Raw genomic sequence first — 19,967 nt, 5'->3', positions numbered from 1 at the left:
AACAACAAAAATTCGTTGCTTACCATCTCACCCAACCCCCCCCAAGGAAGGATAACGGCCTATCAAGCGACGCTAGCGCGCTAGCTAAAGCGAGAAATGATGAGAAGGCCCGAGCAAACTGTGGAAGAGAAGAGAGAGAGAGAGAGAGAGAGAGAGAGAGAGACAGAGAGAGAGAGGAACGAAGGGGAAAGAGGTGGCCGGAAAATTCGCTCCAGCAAAACCGACACCGACGGCTAATCCGGAGCAGCGTGTAGGGGAAAAAAACGGGAAAAAAACACTTTGTCACTTGAATGGAGCAATCCACACCTCTCCTCCTCGAACGGGGGCTCCATCCCCGTTGTGTGCCGGAAAAAAATGGGTGAAATTAGGTGGGATGGGGGGGGGGGGGGGGGTGGGGGACCGTCTCTGGCTGCCCAAAAACTTTGCCCCATGTCTTACAAGAGATTTGCTCACTGACACTGGCATCCTTACACACGCCAAACTTGTACCCAACATATCCAACCCACGCAACTCTCCCACCATCCTCGGTTTTTTTTCCATCCGCATGGCTCGAGTAAAAAAAGAATTGGAGCGGGAAGGGGGGGGGGGGGATGTAGTTGTAAGGGGAGCAACACGAACCGGAAACAAGGGACTAAGTCTTTTCCCTTTCGCTCTCTGTTTTTCTATTTTCTCGCTCTCTCTCTTTTTCCTCGAAAAATGGAGAAGATCGCACCCCCCCCCCCCTCCCCCACCACCCCAACCACCCCTGGGTTTGGCTAACGTTTTGCAAAAGGGCCAGCGCCGCCGTAAATTCGATTACGGGCACAACAAAACGATGCCAGAGGGTAGCATTGCGGGGGAGGGGGGGGGGGGGGGTGGTGGAGAAGGGAGGTGGGTGGCGCTTCCTTTAACAAGCTCGCGCCGCATCGAGGCGATACGCATCGAGCAAAACGGTCATATCCGGGGTGGGGGTTGTGGATGCAAGAAGTAGACGGGGGGAGGGCTCTTCCGCCCGAAAGCTCAAGCGGTCCGTGAGAGCCGTGGGCCGAAGCATATCGGTACACCAGGACGACGACGGCCTTAGCCGTATCCCCCCCTCCTCCTCCTTCTCCTTCCCGTTCTGGGGATGAACTTCCGGGCCAAGGCAACCGGGTGTTGGCAACCGGAACCTCCCTCTCTCTCTCTCTCTCTCTCCTCTGTTGCCTGTCAGGAAAGAAGAGAAGAAGATGAAAAAAAAAACCGAGACCGGAAGCATTCGAACACCCTTCGCCTTCGTTATCCTTCGTTATCGCTTCTCCACTCCGTCTTGGCGGCGTTTGAATGGCTGGCAGCAGTGCACTGTGTCCGTCCATCATCATGCGCAATAACGAGCGAATTCCCCAGGTTTTCTGCACCGTTCGTGCTCAGCATCTGTAAGGCGTAAATGGGAGGATGCCTGCCAGGTCAAGTGGCCAGGAGCAGCGGTCGCTTGCGCAGGTTGCCATAATTCAATTTCAATTAATTGCAGCCTATTCCTTTCCCGGAGGGAAGCAGGGATAGGGGGTGGAAGGCGAAGCGAAGGTAAAGGATGGTGACGCCCCGATGGATGCTCCCAATCGGCACAGACAGGTAGAGGAGCAGGCAAGGGCTACCAAGGGGTACACTTTCGGTCGACAGAATTGTGTCCACCCCATTGTGGGGTGGGGTGGGGTGGGGTTAGAAAACGTGTCGGAAATTAGTGTCCTGTCTGGTTCCGCACCACAGAACCAGCCGGGCAGTAGCAGCAAAAAAGGCAGCTAAACCCGCTGCCCGCCAGCATTGTCCACCCTTGGTGCCGCTAGGGGTTGCTACACCCTGCCCCTGTCCCGATATAAGGGACGGTGGTGATCCGCTTGCCCCCGGAATGCTGCTCATTAATGAAATAGCTCGAGAGTTTCGACATTAAAAAAGAAACGAAGAGGAAGAAGACGCGTAGGGAAGCGAAGAAGAAGAAGAAGAAGAAGAAGAAGAAGAAGAAGAAAAAATCAGGGCTCCGGGGATCCGGGAACCAACCCCCTTCCCCCGAACCGCACCGCATCAGCAACATCAGCATCCTCATCATCGCCATCGCCATCCGCCGCTGGGTTTACAGCAGCACCAAGCAGCTCATCACGGGCGCACCGTGTAAAGCAGCCGGAACGAACCGGAACGGGACTCGGGATCCCTCGGTTATTGCATAAGGGTGGTAGTCCGGTGTGCCGCGGTGACGGCGCGGTCGGGTGTGGATGTTCAAGGATGGATTGAAATAATAATAAACATTCCTTTTGTGCAGCCGGGCCCATTATTTTACAACAAACACAACAACCTACCTACAGCCAGCAGCCCGGCCCGGCGCCAAGTGAGTGCGAACAAGCGGGCTGAACACCCGGGTGGAGCGGGGGGAAGGTGGGAGGGTGGGCGGTGGTGGGTGGTAAGCAATGCTAGCAACAGCAGCAGCAGCTCTCGATAGTTAAATGAAGGTGGCTGATGATGGTTGAAGAGGGATGAAGAGGGGGATGGGGGTTGGGGGATGAAGAGAGAGAGAAGAGAGAGAGAGAGCGAAGTAGAGGCGCTAAAGCGAGCTGCTACAAATCCTAAAGCCTAGAGTGCGAGAAAGGGAGAGAGAGAGGGGTGGGGAACGCGGGTGAACGAATTGGGAAAGTTCAGGGAAAAACCTTTCCGGAAACCATTAAAGACGCCGAAGCCCGGACACCGCCAGCAGAGAGTATACCCCTTCCTCTTTCTATCTCTCTCTCTCTCTCTCTCTCTCTCTCTCTCTCTCTCTCGCTCCGTCACTCCTTTTCCATCTCCTGCTCTCAGTTACGTGAGACCTCACATCCTTTGATCCCGGGGTTTTGTAGTTTTCCCCGGGACGAGGGACGTTTCCTCCCCCACCCTCCTCCCCCTCTCTCTATTTTTGGTACCGACAGAGGAAAAATGGAAAATTTGCCAATTGGGCTACTCGTGGAAAAAAAAACCAGAGCCCGAGCCCCATTTTTTGGCTACATCTTAAATCTGCCACCCACCCCTTTGCACCCAGCCCCTCTCCCCCCCCCCCCCCCCTTTCCCTTTGGCTCCCTAGTGGGCTGTTCCACGATGCGCTCCACGTTGTTTGCTTGAAAGGGTTGCTCGAGTGCTCAGAGAAACACACAACACCCTTGGGGGGGGGGTGGTTTGATGGAAGGTGGGGCAGGTCTCCCCTGGAATCTAGGTGCGCGAAGAAAGACACAGAAAGAGAGAGCGCGCGCGCGGGGAGGGGGTGCAAATATTTTTTTTCCATTTATGCGCCGCGCCTGATGCGGGCCACTGATGAGTTGCTTGGTGGGAGTGACGGGGTGAAACGGGTTCTAGGGTGTAATCCTCGGTAATTGCTGGCCCCTAATACTGAGTAAATAGAGCACAACACGTACACACATTCTACCGGAAGGTCCGGGGGAGGGTGGGGGTGCCAAGAGTGGGCCGGAAGATCCGGAACTGCAACAGCAGCGGCAGCAACAATAGACACAGTTGCCATACACACTCCGCTGGCGCTCAAGGATCAAGGAGCAGTTCGTTCGTACGCGAGTTCGTCGCTTCGTCAGTCGCCCCGCGCAACGCCCCGCGTCTCAATTGTGTTGGCATCTCCCGGGGATTATCTCGTTACGCCCGTCCTCGTCGAGTGGTGGCCGGACTTGCGGACCCGCCGACGGCCACGTGCCAGCGCACTCACACCACACCCCGGGAGCGTCCATCGGGATTAGAGACGCGGTCCGCGAACCTCTCCGGGGCCGAACGGGCGTAGAAACCGGCGGTAAACCTGGAGGTAGTCGAGGTGGAGGATCTCCGGTAACCCGGAGCGATTAAGATTATATGAACCGACAGGGCATCCTGGGTCCTTAGCCAGGGATTAAGCTCTTCCCCGTCGAGCTTCCCCGGATCGATTTAAATATATTCAATCGCACTTCCCTATCTCTCTCTCTCTCTCTCGCTCGTTCTGCCACCATGTGTCGCCAGGAAGGGAGAAACGTCGCACCAGCCGCACTGCCAACCGACTGTGAAGTGTTTTTCAATTTCGTACACGCATCCCTCGGCAAACGGGGGATGGGGCGAGAGGGGGTTGCTGGTGTCGGCACTGGCACCGGCACCGGCACCGGTTGGTGACAATGTAGCGCACGTGCTACGTTACGCCGCCCGCCAAGGGTTCGGCTTCATATTTTAGGCTTCGTTTGACATTCGACACGCACCGGTGGCGCTAGTGTCAAGTGGTATGTGTCTCCTCCGTCACCGCCGCTGCTGCTGCTGCTGCTGCTGCTGCTAATTGCCAATCGTTTGCCGAAGCAACCAGCAGGCCGCGTAACCTGATCAAGTCGAACCAGCGGGCTTGTTCTGTTCTCGGTTCAGGGAAGAAAACGCATGTACGACCAGAAGGAGTAGGCCCATGTGAAGGGCGGCACAATGGCCGGTGATTTGTCGGAGCTCCAAATAAACAAACCGCTCCACCCGGCAAGAGCACTGGCGCTTGCTGAGCTGGCCACCCGCGATGATTGGACCGCCGAAGCGGCCGACGCTGCATTCGCGCGTTTTATGTCATCCGCATCCGCACGTTGTTTACATTTCGAATGTTCATGTTCGTCAGTACCTTTTGTATCTGGTGCGCGCGCGATCTCGTCGATCGTTTCGGGAGTAGTGTGCCGAGCATGCCGACGGGCGCTGCAAACAAAAAAAAAACAGGGCAACTAAAGTGCATCGTCTGTGCGAAGAGGGAACACACCGTGACACTTATCCTTCACTTATCGGCTGCAGCAAGTAAGGCTCTTAGCTCTTGAGAAAAGGATTACTCCCCATTCCTTCTTCTACTTCTCCCCCCTGGTTATCGCGGGGAAAACTCTTTCGTGGCGTCGGCACTCACAGATCACTAACAAAAACGTCAAACGCTTCGTCGTGCCTGTCAGAATGCAGCTCTCCTTCTCTCTCTCTCTCTCTCCTTTTAATAGCGCCCTCAAGAACTTCCAAACAAAATCCAAGGCCCCGGTAGCGCTTGTTCGTTCTCCCCTCCCCCAGCTTCGTGCCGTATTCCGGAGATCACGGAAAGATCACGGCAGTTCCGGGCACGTTCCTTGACGGACGAGCATGCTGCTGCCACCGCTGCCACTGGTGCCGCTGCTGCTCACGCAATAACGAAACTAATAAATCATGCTGGGCGGGCATCGCTACTGGGGGGGGAGGGGGAAAGGAATGCCCCGAGCACGAAACGGCACGGCGAGCTAGCAGTCATCTGTCAAAGGTAAACACAACCCGTGCGCCAACAGTGGAGGAGCCAAAGACAGAGACGAGAGAGAGAGAGAGAGAGAGAGAGAGAGAGAGAGAACGAGCGAGAGTGGAAACAAATGGATGGCGATGTTTGGGGAGTTGGGGTAACAAATAGGAATCTCCACGTTCCTTCCCTCAACCCTCGTTTCACCCCTTCGCTGGGGCGCGCCCGAGGGAGCAAGAGAGAGAGAGAGAGAGAGAGGGGGAGTGAGAGACGTTAAGACAAGATTCGGTTGAGTCCTTGGTAGTCGTCAGTTCCGGAGTCGCCAAGCTAGCCGAGACCATAAATCATTTGCCCATGGCCAACTCGCCACCCCCTCCCCCTTCCCCCTTGTTGACCTGTCATCCCCTGGGCACCAGAAACAAGATGGCAGCACTCAACTACGAGAGAGAGAGAGAGAGAGAGTGAGGGTGTTTCTTGGAGAAATTGGGATTTTGCCAGCACGTCGAGCAGGGGAAAAAAAGGCCACCAGAGCCGGACCCACTCGGCACCGTAGATCGCGCGGGGTGTGGTGCCCCAATCACTGCTCGACTGCTGTGTGTCGACACCACCCATTCCATTCCATTCCATTCTAGCTCTAACCCTAGCTGGCCCTAGTGCCCCCCCCACACCGCTCCCCGGTCACACGGTGTTATTAACACACATTCCATTTCTCTTCTTCATCTTCAGTACATCCGCCCCCCCCCCCCCCCCCCCGGTCTGTCCGTGCTTATTGCTTTATTTGTTGTTCTTAATAGTGTACGATCTCTCGTTTCTCCGGGGGGGGCGTGCGATATCGAATTTCGGGAACCGAGCACTGCTGCTGCTGCTGCTGCACTTTTTATCCCTTTTCCTTTTTTCTTCTCCCTTCTCTCCCCTTCGCCTCCTCCTCCTCCTGGGCGTTTACAAGAGAGGTCTCTTTGGTCCCTTCACTGGCGCTTCCAGTCGATGGTACTGGTACGATGGTGATGTTTTGATGTTATTATCGTTGTCGTTATCGTTCGTACATCTCTAGCCGTGCCCCGCCTGATGCCGGTGCTGGTCTCTGGGCTCGAGTCCTTTTGTACTCGATCCGGCCTCCTTTCCTCAGCTTCTACCCGCCGCTCGCTCCCTAGCACGATCTTCGTACCAGTCAATTTAGTTGCTTTTCACGCTCACGTCATCCGCCGGTCCGCGTGTGTGTCACCGATACCTTCATTCACTTCACCCACCCCTCGTGCTGCTTGCCTTTGGTGCTGTGGCCCTGCCTTGTGCCCGGTCAATCTGTTTTCAGCCATTTATTATGATTTTCCCATTTTCAGCAATTGTTTCCGGGCAATGGTGGTGGCGGCGACGGTGGTAGCAGCTTTGCCTGACAGGAGTCGACGATGTCGACGATGAGCTAGGTCCCCGCCGGTGACCCCGGCTACCGGCTGCTGGCCGTACTACTCCTGTTTTCCTTCCCCTTTCTTGCACACACCTCGCGAAAGGGGTTCCGAGTAAAGGGGTTGCTCGCAATATTTGGTTGGATTTTTTTTTGTTTTTCTTTTTTTTTCCCCTCTTTCTTTTGCTGCTGCTTTTCAGCCGCTACTGGTGCTGCCGTTTGTTGCACAAACCCTTGGCAGCCCTTGGCCCTCGCCTCGCCCAACCCTTTCACGGGGGGTTGCGTTTTATTAATTTAATTTCGCCACCCCGCAACCCCCTTCCCGGGTTTGTCGCCGGACTTGCTGGCAGGCTGGCGAAACCGGAATCCGACCGAAACTGACGGAACGGACATCAAATCCGTAGAGGCGTGCCCGTACCGAATGACCTGGTGGCCAGTAGTGCCAAACGCGGCCAATGGACGAGGGCTCCTGGGGGCCGGGATGCTGCTGCTGCTGCTGCTGCATCACGGGCACACTGGCCACTGGGCGAGTGAGCGATGGGCGTTTTGGGCCGCAGCAAGGAACGCAGCGCTCCGACATGAGGCGACAATGTAGCCTGGTCCGGGTCCGGGTCCGGGTCCGGGTCCCGGTCCGGCCCCCGAATTGACCGACAGCGCGCAGTCCATTAGCCGGGGCACGTTACCGGGTGCACAGCAGCATCCCGCCCCATTGTCCCGCCGCCTGTCATCATCCCGCCGTTGGACGCAGGCTGATCAACAAATCATTCCGGGGTCTTTATGGCGCAACAGGAGGAAACAATAGGAAGAGGTAAGATAGGAAAGGGGTAATACAGCAACAGTGACAAACAGAGTAGCGCCTGGCAGCAGCAGCAGCAGCAGCAGCAGCTAACAGTAGTCCCACTAGTGAGTTGGCAGATGGAGAGAGAGAGAGAGAGTGCAAGAGAGGGTTAGGTGAGATTTTTCCGCTTCGAGAAGGGGGCTATCGCGGACTAACACGTGTAACGTGGACGTGCTGGCCTGCCCACTTTGGTGAGCTTGGTGTGTTCCGTGGTGTGACAAATGATGCAACGTTTTTTTTTTTTTTTGCAGTCAGTCGCCCCCCACATCCCCCCTTCCACCCGTAATCGATCAAACGCATGTTCGCTGAAGTGTCGATCAACGTGACGACTTTTGCGCAAGGGAGCCTCTAGAGTCTAGACCACTCCACCAGTACTGCCACCTGCCAGCAACAAGAACGCACCCGTGATCACGTGTAGCTTGCAAGATTTGCTCAACAAGCAGCTAGATTTGGCACGGCGGTGGATTAATTCGTCGACAGTGGAATCGGAAGGAGCTGCAGGATATTGTATGGTTGTGGCCAATAAAATAAGGTAGCATTTTTAGTTTTTGCTGCGCGATTGACGGTTTGGTCATGAAAAATGGGCAAATTTTGTCTCTTGTTTTTAATGCATACGTTACTAACAACTTACTCACTAATCTATATGGTCTGTCGCAAAGTAAACAGGACTTTTTGCATAGAAAAAAATCTGGTGGCGCTATCCTAATGTGAGTATTTTGGATTGAAAGCTGTATCTTTGAGGGACTTTCAGTCAAAGTTTCATTTGATATGGTCCTCTAGAAGCTAAGTTATAGCGCATAAAATGATAGTATGTTTGGGTGGTCGGTACAAGCCTTCTGAAGGGCCAAAATGTCAGCATAACGTTTTCTTTTCATCCGCAAATGAAGTTTACCGAATACTTAAAAGCCACAGGAAACCAGATCAGGTGATTACGGGGAAGGATTTTTCGATAAAAGGCAGTTTTTGGCCAAAAAACAGTGGTGAGCTTTGAGCGATGAGGCAGCGCATTATCGGCGCAACATGCGCCAACTCCCTTTTTCTCGATATTCTTGCCTAATGCGACAAATGCTATGCATTAAACGCTTCATAACACTTAGGCAATATATGGCACACTATTGTTTGGCCCGGTAGTTTGGTCAATTTTGATAAAATCCCGCGCTTCTTTCGATGCTCCCAGGCGTAATCACGATCCTGGCTTGGTTAACATGAATGTCGTCGTTGATATCGTCACGACCGTTTTTAAAATGCGTATACACTCATAAACTCTGCTACGGGATAGACAATCATCACCAAACACTTTTTGCATCAATTAGGTAAACGTTTTACCGAGTTTAAAAGCTAAAGTTGTTATCGGTTTTTTGTTGTATTATCATTTTTGTACCGACGACCCAAAACATACTGTCATTTCAACTCAATAACTTTGCTTCTAGTGGACCAAATGCCATGAAATTTGGAGTGAAAGTCGCTCAAAGATGTACCTTTCAAACAAAAATACCCACATTAAGATAGCGCCACCAGAAATTTCCCTATGCAAAAAGTCCTGTTTACTTTGCGACAGACCATGTATATGGTTGTTTCATATGTTATTGCGTGTTTTTCATACAGATGATAATAATCGTTTCTTTAAGCGGTTTCTAGTAAAACTACAAATTTGTGCTTGTGCATTAGTTGTCACTTTTAGCTTACCTTAGAAAAAAACAACGTATGCATCATGTCGTTTGTAAGTGTGTGAGGATTTGCTCATAGAAGATCAACATTCAAGGGATCCCACTGAACGAGGGGGTAGCTTTTGAGTCGCTTTCAAGGAACCAAAACATTGATTCAAATGTCTGGTGTCATAAACTAGTCAAATTGAATCGAACCATCAACCAGAAATGGGCAGAACTAATAAAAATCGCAATGATGTCATATTCCAGCAGGATACCGCTAGCTACCGCATACATCTTTGTGTGCTCGCCAAACATTTAGAAAAACCCGACTGAAAACTTTTAATCTACTCAGCATTGGCACTACCGAACGGTTGTTTGTTTCCATTTTTGCGGAACTCCTTGTATGGTAAAACATTTGAGGAAGAGGACAATATGGAATCGAACAATCATCGACCAGGTTTTTGAAGAAAAAATCCAAAAGATCTAGGACCGGTCAATTCTTGAAGATGCCAGAAAGGTAGTCAAAAGATCATAGAACAAAAGGAAATATAAAACACTTATTTATCTGCATGCTAAGTATTTCTAAACCGGTATGTAATTTTCACACGCAAACAAAAAACGCAATTAGTAATGAAACAACCTAATAAAAAAAAACTAAAACGGACAATGCCGAAGATACATGGTTTGCGATGATTTTTTACTTTTTATTTTAATTGTTGCACAACGATACAAAAATGGGGGGAACGGTACAAAAGGGGGTTCCTGAGGGGCGAACACTGTGCATGAATGAACGGAGATTGCAATTCTCTTGGTCTGCTTGGCACACCGTGGAGCGGTGGAAAAGCAAACGGCCGCAGGCGTTCGGTGGCGTAGAAAGAGGAACGGAAGAAACAGCAAAAGAGAGAGAGAGAGAGAGAGAGAGAGAGAGAGAGAGAGAGAACCGTGCTGCCAAACAGCTGCCAAATAGGCTGCCAGGAAAATCGCACCTCGCTAACCCGATCATCACAACCCAATCAGCTAATCGGCAACTAATCGCCCGATCGATGTCAAAGGATTGCGCTACGGTGCGAACCTGGACAAAGGAGCACAGGGAGAGAGAGAGAAAAAAAGGTGCTTCTATACTGCGGCACTCTCGGCGGGGCCTACGGTTCTGGATCCTCCTGGGCCAGGAACTGAGCAGCGCAGGTAGCAAGGTCGTTAACGCGCGGGGCCCATCTAATTGAACGGGAACGCACGCACACGCACACCGGCACACCGGATTTCGGAGGCCGAGCCTTCGAGATGGTCCTTCCGGGGTTCCGTCGGGAGTTTTTAATTTATTTTCCCTGCCCTGACCCATTCTCGCTTTAAACAAACAAATAAATAAATTCATTCGAGGATGATTGATCCGATTTTCGGGATTCGGGCACCCTCGGTCGACAACGGGAACAATCTCTGCTCCGGCAAGGCTGTTCCCTTCGTATTGTTGTTTGGCTGTCGGATGTTTGGCGTCGAGTTTGTGTGTATCGCTTTGAACAGGCTGCGTTGTGACTCGTTTGGAAACTCGCTGCTCCCGGGGGTCCAGGAGTCGGAAGCGGTCATTGTGTCGCCTTAGCCCGTAATTGATCCACCGGATACACCGGTGCGTTGACAGACCGTTGTGACCATGGTCGTGGTACGGTCCTGTGCCGTGCTGCTGCTGCTGCTGTTGACATAATCTTTGGTTTTGAACGATCGAAATGAGGTCGGGATTAAGAGCAATCGATCTGCGTGTGTGCTCTATACCGCTACCAGGAATGTCCGTCCAGGTAGAGGCTGTTGTTGATCGTGATCGGACCTCGCTTCGGACACACACGCTCTCTCTTTCTTTCTCATCCTCCGCTACTCTGAACAAACTGAAAACTGTGGCTTTGAGGTTACCGAGCCACAAACACACAGAGACACGCACGCACCGACGAAGCAAACAATGGCAGCAGCAGCAGCAGCAGCAGCAGCAGCAGAAACCGACGGCACACATCACCCAGTAGAGCCCATTAAGCGCGTAAACGAGGTGTTGAGGACGGTTAAGGTGTCGCCAGGGTGTCCGGTCCGGTCCCGGCCCGGCCCCTGGGCCATTCAATTCCCCGCCGATCACCGATCTCCTGGATCGAGGTTGACTTCTTCATCATCAAGTCCCCCGGAATGACTTGCGGTGCGAAAGCCCTCTGTGTGCGTATAGATGTGTGTCTGGCTACCGTGTAGGTGGAGGAGAGGCCACTGCCCGGTACCTGCATCCCGGAACGCACGCATGGAATGTGGAAAACCGAACTGTTGCTGCTGCTGCTGCTGCAGTCGTCAGGATGTGGCTGATTGTCGAGATCACGGTATAGCAAGCAAGCGGATAGAGCCACGGAGAGAAAGAGAGAGCGAGATTATTACAAGTTGCCCGGAGTGCCCGTGTCGGTGTCGCATCCCTACTTCCCCGACGACCAAGACGATCCCACACAAAAAGGCACACGATAGAGAGAAAGAGAGGAAGAGAGGGGTCCCAAGGTCAAAGTAGGGCAGCCCGTTGGCCAACAACTCAATAAAAGCTTATCTCCTGGCAGCAGCAGCAGGAGCAGCAGCCTGCCACCAGATAGGTCGCTGCGGTCCCCTCAGGACGCTGCCGGCTTTAGGGCCCAAGTGTCGTATCGCCCCGGTGTCCTGCGGTGCCATTCTCTCTCGATCTCCTCCATTCGTCGTCCATTCTGCCGAGGTTCGCCCCTCAGCGGGGTTCGTCGAGAGAATGACTTTCCAATGGGCGATCCTGCGCGCACCAGCAGCGCAGGGCTGCCGCTGCGGTGGCACTGGCACCCGAAAACGTGCGGTTCGGTAAATTTGTTGTAAATGATCCTCGACCCAAGCATGTGGTGTGTGTGTGTGTGTGTGTGTGTGTGCGTGGGTGATTATACAATCGTCGAGCAATGCGTGCCTGTGTCGTGCGGACACTGGGCCCTCGATCCTTGCGGCGCGCGGCATGTGGTCAACGGGTCCTAGATCCCAAGACCTCTTCGCTGGAAGTCGCCCGACCGCCCGACTGCCCGCCCGCCCGTCGCGCTCTACGTTCCAGGAAACGTTCCCAGCAGATGATTTGGGAATGCTGAATTCTGCTAGATATTCCAGCACCTGAGACACTGGCGAGGCGGCACAGTCGGCGCGACAGTCGGCCGCCGGCCGCCGGGCCCCTCTCCCCGTGACGAAAAGCTCTCGCACAGCCTGGCAGAAAAAGCCAAGGTTACTGAGCCCGGCCAGCCATGAAATGGCCGCAGCAAATTGGCGGCACTGAGCACTCGGCACCAACCTGCCAGCCTGCGCAGTTTATTGCATTATCCGCGTGGTCGCACGGGGAAGGCAAGTGTGCGAGGGCGCGTGTGGCTCCTGTGAGCGCACCAAGTGATGGGAGCCAAGTGGTGACAGCCACACAAACACACACACACACACCAACTCGGGGCGCAATGGCAAATTAACACCAAACCCTCGGAAAGGCTGCTGCTGCTCCTGACCATTATGTTTCACATTTTATCACCGTCTCCCCTTCGCACCCCCCCAGATGCACGAGTGCTAAACGGTTACCGTGTGAATGAATTTATTAAGCAGCAGCAGCAGTAGCAACCCTTGTTTGCTCGATCAACCCCACACGGATTTTAACCCGGATCGGATCAGTTGGACCTGACATGATCGTACTGGAGAGGATCCTCTCTGAGAGAGAGCGACGGTGAGAGATCCACGATCCCCACTTCACTGCTGCACTGCGCTTCGCCATCTAGCTTCCTTCATCCCTGTCATCCCTGTCATCCCTGTCAATGGTAAAGGGGTGCAGCGCCGCTGTCGCCATCGCATCGAACCGGAACAGATTAACTCTTTTACTCTATTATGTCATTTAGAGCGAACATACCCCCCCCCCCCTAAAACGCCCCTTGCCCTTCCTGCCTCTCCGCACGCTCTCTCTCTCTCTCTCTCACACGCACTCACTGATGGGCGCGTCATCCCCTCGAACAGGGGTGATGATACGGGACGATGCGGCGCCCTAGTTTTTCGTGTGTCGGAAAGACTGTGCAACGTCTGTTTCGTGATTTTATGTTCTCCGTGCTCCTCGCTCTCTCTCTCTCTCCCTGGCACATGTACACACGCGTGCAGCAGCAGCAGCAGCAGCAGATTTTAACGATCGTTCGCTCCCTCCCTCCCAAGCATCACCAACCCTTGCGAGTTGCCGCACGCTGAAGTGAAAACCGGGACGATGGCAGCGACTTCCGGCTACCGTCTTAACACTCGCTCTGTGTATGTGTGTTTGGGTGTGCGTGTGCATCTTTTTAACAATCCTTCCAACAACAACCCCCAATATCCCAATCCCCGGGCTAGTACTGTTCACTTGCAGCTGAGCGACAAACGCGCGCCGCGCCCGCCGTAAACCCCTGCTCTGCTCTGCTTTTGATGTTTTGTTATGTTCGCGCGCACTTCAACCCGAGCCGGGCGCCGGCGGCCAACCCGTTGCAATCGTACCGAGGATTATACGTCTTGTTTTCAATCGACGCTCCCGGTCGCGGGTGCGCTCGCGTGAACGCCCCAATTTGACGGCCCATTAACGGAATGAACACTGGCGACCGCCGACGAGATGCGCGCTCCGCGCCGCGCCTTTACCGTTTGCCGCGTTCACAGTAGAGAAAACGCTTTGCGCCCTCGCTCACTGTTAATTCGGTTAATTGCCCGGGCATCGGTTGTTCGGTTAGGGGACCCGGTCCGGTCCGGTCCGGTCCGGTCCGGGCACCATTTGCGTAACATGTGCCACCAGTTCACCAGTGTCCCAGTGGAGTGTCGGCTTGCAATGTCCGTGGGCCGTGGACCAGGCCGGCCGGCCGGCCACTCGGCCACCCGTGGTGTGTGTTGGCGCGCGGGCTGTAGAAGAAACATGTGGCGAGCGGGGGCGTGTGCACAGAGGACGCCACCAATCACCGTCCAGAGGACACAGGAACGTCCTAGAGAGAGAGAGAGAGAGAGAGTTCCACCGAACCGGGGTTCCAAACTCCTCGGGGCTGCTACATCCTACTGTGGGGTCGGTGATGGCCTTTGAACAACAGATCCGATCCGATCCGATCCGATCCGGACAGAGGCTATCGGACACCCAAAAACCCAACACAACAGGACAGGCATGGACCGCCCGCCATGGATGCTCCGGAATGGAACATGAGTTGTAAACCTTCCTTCCCTCCCTTCTTCCTTCCTTCCTTGCTTTGCAAACATGCAAATCTCGCTGGCTGCCTTTCACTTGGTCTGCCTGCTTTTGCTGACCTTCCAGACGTTCGGAGGAGATCGTGCGGATGCGCGCAGTGCACGCACCGGATGTTGTTGCGGTGCACACCATCTGGTGCACACACGCTGACCACTCCACTCCAGGCCACTCCACGCCCTGTCGAGACGCGCTTGGGTGCGCGCGCACGCCAGCTCGGCGCGATTTTTGCGATAATCTACCGTCGCTGCTCGCTCGCACGATCTGACCTTTATGATGCGCGTACCTGGGCATTGTTGTTTGCCGAAGATGGATGCGAGGATGATGATGATGATGATGAGCGCGATCCACGTACGTACGTATGGCGCCGGTACACTACCGGCACCTGGTACACCACCTGGAACGGAACTGACCATTTAGCGCCATTAGCGGTGTGAAAGATGATTAGCGGCACGCAAGATGACCGCAGGCCGCCCCCATCCCCCCCCCCCGCCCCTTTCGTTGTTAATTGGAGCGAGCGGCGAGGCCTGTTTTCGTTGTGCCGTACTGTTGCATCTCCTATTAGCAAATAATGGCGGTAATGATGGGGTACCTGTGGGATGTTCGTGGCCTCTCTGATCTCTCTGCTGCTGCTGCTGCTGCTGCTGCTGCTGCTTGATATCGTGACCTTGCCTTGATCCACTCCCCCTAGACTTCCGATTGGTTCGGAATGTTTCTCGCGACGACGGATGCGACGGAGCTGTCAGTGTCAGAGAGCATGAAGCGCGCTTCACACACTCGCCCTGTGTTCGAAAGGACTCGGCGGCCGGCGGCTTCTCCTGTTTCGCACGCACCTTTTTCCCTCCAGCCTGTGTGCAACCCGATCGCATGTTTGCGCTCCGAATTAAATACTATTTGGGGTAATCTCGAAAACATATTTTATTACTTCCGTGCGCTTCCGCGTTGCCCTCCGGGGGACAGGCCGACGCCAGGGATCCGGAACAAGGCACTCTCTCTCTCTCTCTCCCTCTCTCTGCCGTAACCTTTTTCTACGAGCCAGCCGTAATCCGATTCAAATGAATATCAATTTAACACCCGATACACCCCGGGTGGTGGGAGGGGGGGGGACGAGACAGGCAGGACGATAATTTGGCTCTCTCTCTCTCTCTCTCTGTCTGTCTCTCCGTGTCTGTCCTAGGTGCGCGCGCGCGCGCACACACACATACCCCCCTTGCGATGGTTCGCGATGTGCCAATCCAAATTTACAGCATTCCTTCCCCCTTCCTCCATCTCTCATCTTCGCCTTCACGCAACTTCTTCACATCGATTGGATAGTGGAGTAGTACCGCCACCATCGCTACCGTGCTTGCCAGCTTGCTAACTTTTGTGTGTGTGGGATGTTGCGATGCGCCGGAGGATGCTTTGTTGTTGGATGCTTGGTTGTTTATCTTGCCCTCTCCTCACCCCTCCACCCGCCCCACGGCTGTGAACATCGGCTGGGAGTAAAGGGAGTAAAGTATTTAATTTAAAATTTTAATCCAACTGTCAAACTACCTCCCCCAACCCCCCATCCCCACTACCTCTGTTCTGCGTGCATCTCTCTAACTGGCTGACTGACGCTGCCAGTTGCAGCTCTCTCTCTCTCGCAAGAAATTGAATGAGAAAGAGAGAGAGAGAGAGAGAGAGAGAGAGAGAGAGAGCGCGCGGGGTAATGAGCTAACAATCGCGGGCCATTCCAATCTCCCTTCGATTGCGATTCAATCGCGCTCCCCGTCCCACTACCATCACCGCAACAAAACACACTCAGAACAAAAACAAACGCGAGACGCACGACAAAGGCGCGTCCTCGAGGACGGGACCTGTGCGCAGGTGGACCGGTGGAACGGCGCAGCGCACTGCAATTATCCGATAGGGCACATCCATCAATGGGTAATCATCAATCCGTACTCCACGGAAATGCGCCGTGCTGCTGCTGCTGCTGCTCGGGCGGACGCAAAACCACCAACAAGCTTCCAACAAGCATGAAATGGGAAAAAAAAGCAGAAGAAGCAAAAGAAGCAGAAGAAGCAAAAGAAAGAAGCGGAAGGCCGGACCGGAGGTGGAGAGGAATTGGATTTACGAAAGGCGAAACGAAGAAGTCAGTCCCCGGTGCGCCCGGTAAAGCCACACCGAAACGCACGCACGCTGAATGCACGATTCCGATTCCTTTTTCTGGGCCCTCGGGGTTTGCTGTTCCTGTGCGCCGTGTTCCGGCCGGACCCTGGAGGCCCCCTTTTTGGCCCGTGGTCGTCCCCGGCGTCATCGAGCAGCGTCTTTTTGTTTGCTCAGCACACAATCGCGCACAGCATACAGGACACACACAGCTACGGCGGCCGGACCGGAGACCGGAGACCGGAGACCGGAAATTAACAAATCATAATATGTGCCAATTTAGAGGCCTTCACCCCCGGTCCCCGGTCCCAGATTCCCCTTCAAGAAAAAGGGCCCACTGACAATAGGAGGGAAGCGGTGATGGCGAAGGAGGAAGGAAGGAAGGAAGGTGAAAAGCAATCAGGAGCAGCAGCATCAGCACGCCGAGATGGAACGCGCTGCCACGGGCGAGGTCACGACCCTTGACGCCCACTGCCGCCCCCCATCCCGTGCACCCGGCACACCTGGACCGCCAGGGAGTCAGGGAGTCAGGGGGGGGTCAAGCGCAATTACGGGAGCGTTTGGAGCACTGGCACCCGCGAACACCGCGCATCGCCCAGCCAGGAATTTGGCTTCTAGACAGAGGCAATAAGGACCCCGGGTGGTTCGGCAATGATCCAGAGGGCCACATGCCATCATTAGCATACTGGCGCCACAGAGGGGCATTTGTGCCAAAAGCTGGCCCCAGAACGGACTGTGGTTTGTTATAAATATGATTGATGTATTCGATGTACAACCGTAAAAACAAACTGTTTGCTAGCAATTCCAGCACATATGAGCAACAACACAACATTGAAATCATCCAGTTGATATCGGAATCCATCTATCTTCGCTTGAAATTTTGACGTTGATTCTCAGAATTTCCTTTCAAACACCTTCATTTTGTCTAACTTCAGGTCAAGGTTCAGGTCCAAAAGTTGTGCTCATTTCTTCTCAGGATATTGCAGTATGTCGTCCATAACCTTCTTGAAGCATTTGTCAAGTGTCAAAGGGCACAAATACCGCCAAGAAACAGCTGGAGAATAAAACGTAAATACAGCAATTAGACGAAAAATTGTGATAAACCCATATTTCAAGAGTCTGTCCGTCAATAACGACTGGTTTACAACTCTTTCAAATGCTATCGGAATTTAACTCTGTTAACCTCGTACATGCTCGTGCATACCAAAAACAGGCTGCTGGATCATGGCTATAACTACTTTTTTTTTTTAAAGAATGGCGCAACGCAGCTGATAACTTGGCAGGGATGTGTAATCATTGTATGAGTTCTCTGTGATAGTACTGGTTTGTGTAGAATATTTTAAAATGATTAGCAAGGCAAAATTTGAAAACACCAAACAAAAAAAATCAAGCTCCGGGAGTTTTGGCCAGCTTTTCGCTCAAATACCCCTCTGTGCGGAGCTTGGCGTTTGCTGGTGGCCGTCGTGACCGACCGACCGGCTACGGGATGCTAAATTGTAGTTTGGGCCAATATTGTTAGCCTCCTTCTCTTCAGTGCGAGCGTCTCGAGACGCGCTCCTCGATATGGCCAGACCCGGCCGGCCAATTCGTGTTTGCAAATCATTTGTGAACGACTGGTGGTGGTGCTGCTGCTGCTGCTGCTCGAGTTGTAGGGACGGGGAACACGGAGCGAGGTGAGCTGGCTCGCTGCCATTGTTTCTGCCTGCCTGCAGCAAAAACTTCCAGCAATCCAGGGGGTGTACGGTGGCGGCTTCCGGCCACTTCAGCGGCGGACACTGCAAAATGTGTGGGGTGGGATGGGGCATGGGGGTGGCCTATGTAAACAGAGGGTGGCGTGGCGTGACGGTGTTCCGGTTAAGGCGCGTTGAGGCGCAACGGTGACGCCAATTTCTCGTTCCAGCCACTCTTTCTTTGCTTCGATGCTTTGCAGACGAGGTGGGGAGCGGCCGGCGTGTTTGCGCCACCATCTTTGCACCAGCACCGGAAAATGCAACTGCAATGCAATAACCAATCCCGCAATCCCGTGGACTGTGCTGGTCGAATGGGCTTTTGGACCGAGTGGCAACCGTCGCTGAAGGCCAACCGTCGACAGTCTAAACAACAGTCTCTCGATCGAAACATCGACTCCAATGCGTATTTTGTTCATGTTCATTTCTACCTGCGTATCTGCCAAAAAGGTCCCATCTAACATTATTCTTTGAATGCCGATGGTTTCAAGCATATTGTGGTGGAGTTTTTTGGATCAATCGAAGTAAACCTGACAAAGATACAGAGATTTTTAAATATAGCCCTTCAGCCACGAGGTTCAATGCTTGGATTCCCCTAACCAAAGCCCGGTGCCCATCATAACAGAAAAAGCGACGACTGGACCGATAGATTCGAAATTTTGAGCAGATAATCTGTACTCTAGTTTGTCAGCTACTCCCGTCTAGTTTTCATTTAATAAAATGTTAAAATGTTGAAAATCTTTTTCACGAAACTCGTTAGAATCGTAGAAAGCACCAATTTTTCAACATGAAAAATGCTGTCAAAAATCTAAAAATTGAAAATTCAGCGAATAACTTAACTGAGCTACCTCTATAATCTAATAATCTATGAATTATTTCTCATTTATTTCTGATGATCCAGGAGACAGACCCGACGGGTACCGAAAAATGTACCTGTTTCTTGCAAACACGCCTTTCTAAATTTGATGCCATGCATGCAGTTTCTAATAAATCTTCTCCAATATTCTACCAAATATGCTTGAAAAGTTGTAGTTTATTATGACAATTTGCAAAAACATGCGCAGGCAGATAGTTTTCTAAAAACAAATCGTCTAAAATGAGCCATTTCTGTACCTAATCAAAGAACTTGCCCGTTTAAGCGACGAACCCGGTTTGACCGTAGTGTGATAACTTTTTCATCTTCAAAATGCTGCCAAAAAACGAAAATATTTGATATCCAACAAAACCACAACGAGGCTACCGGGATTAGTTTATAATATAACAACAAAAACTGCAGATTTGTACACTTCTAGTGACCCACTACACGGCTATGATGGGCACTGGAAAAAGTACATTTTTGCAAAAAGGCCATTCTAAAATTGATACCTTGGACGATGTGTTCAGCAAATTTTCGTCAAAATGTAACCAAACATTCTTGAAAACTAGTAGTTTAATAAGGCATTAGCTTGGAAAAACAGAATTGAATGGTTTCTTCACAAAACATCGTCGAAAATGAGCCATTTTTTTACCCGAATCAAATAAAGTACCCCCCCCCCCCCCCCTTAACAAAACGATCGAGCTCCAAAAAGTAGACGAAAAACGAGGAAGGATCGATCTGGAGGCAGAGCATAGGGAGTTAGCGAAAGATAGGACGGATTTCGAAGGATTCGGAAGAAGTCGCCCGTTGTCGCACATGTTCCGCCGGGCTTCTGCATGCCCCCCCCCCCCCCCCCCCCCCCCCCTGGGATTGGACGTCCCCTGGCCCTTGGCGGATTGGCGGACTCAAGGTATTTGTCACATTTGCCTGTCAGG

Source organism: Anopheles aquasalis, chromosome Y, assembly GCF_943734665.1.
Source record: "Anopheles aquasalis chromosome Y, idAnoAquaMG_Q_19, whole genome shotgun sequence".
In the NCBI taxonomy this organism is placed as follows: Eukaryota; Metazoa; Arthropoda; class Insecta; order Diptera; family Culicidae; genus Anopheles; species Anopheles aquasalis.
Note: the sequence above shows the minus strand (reverse complement) of the source record.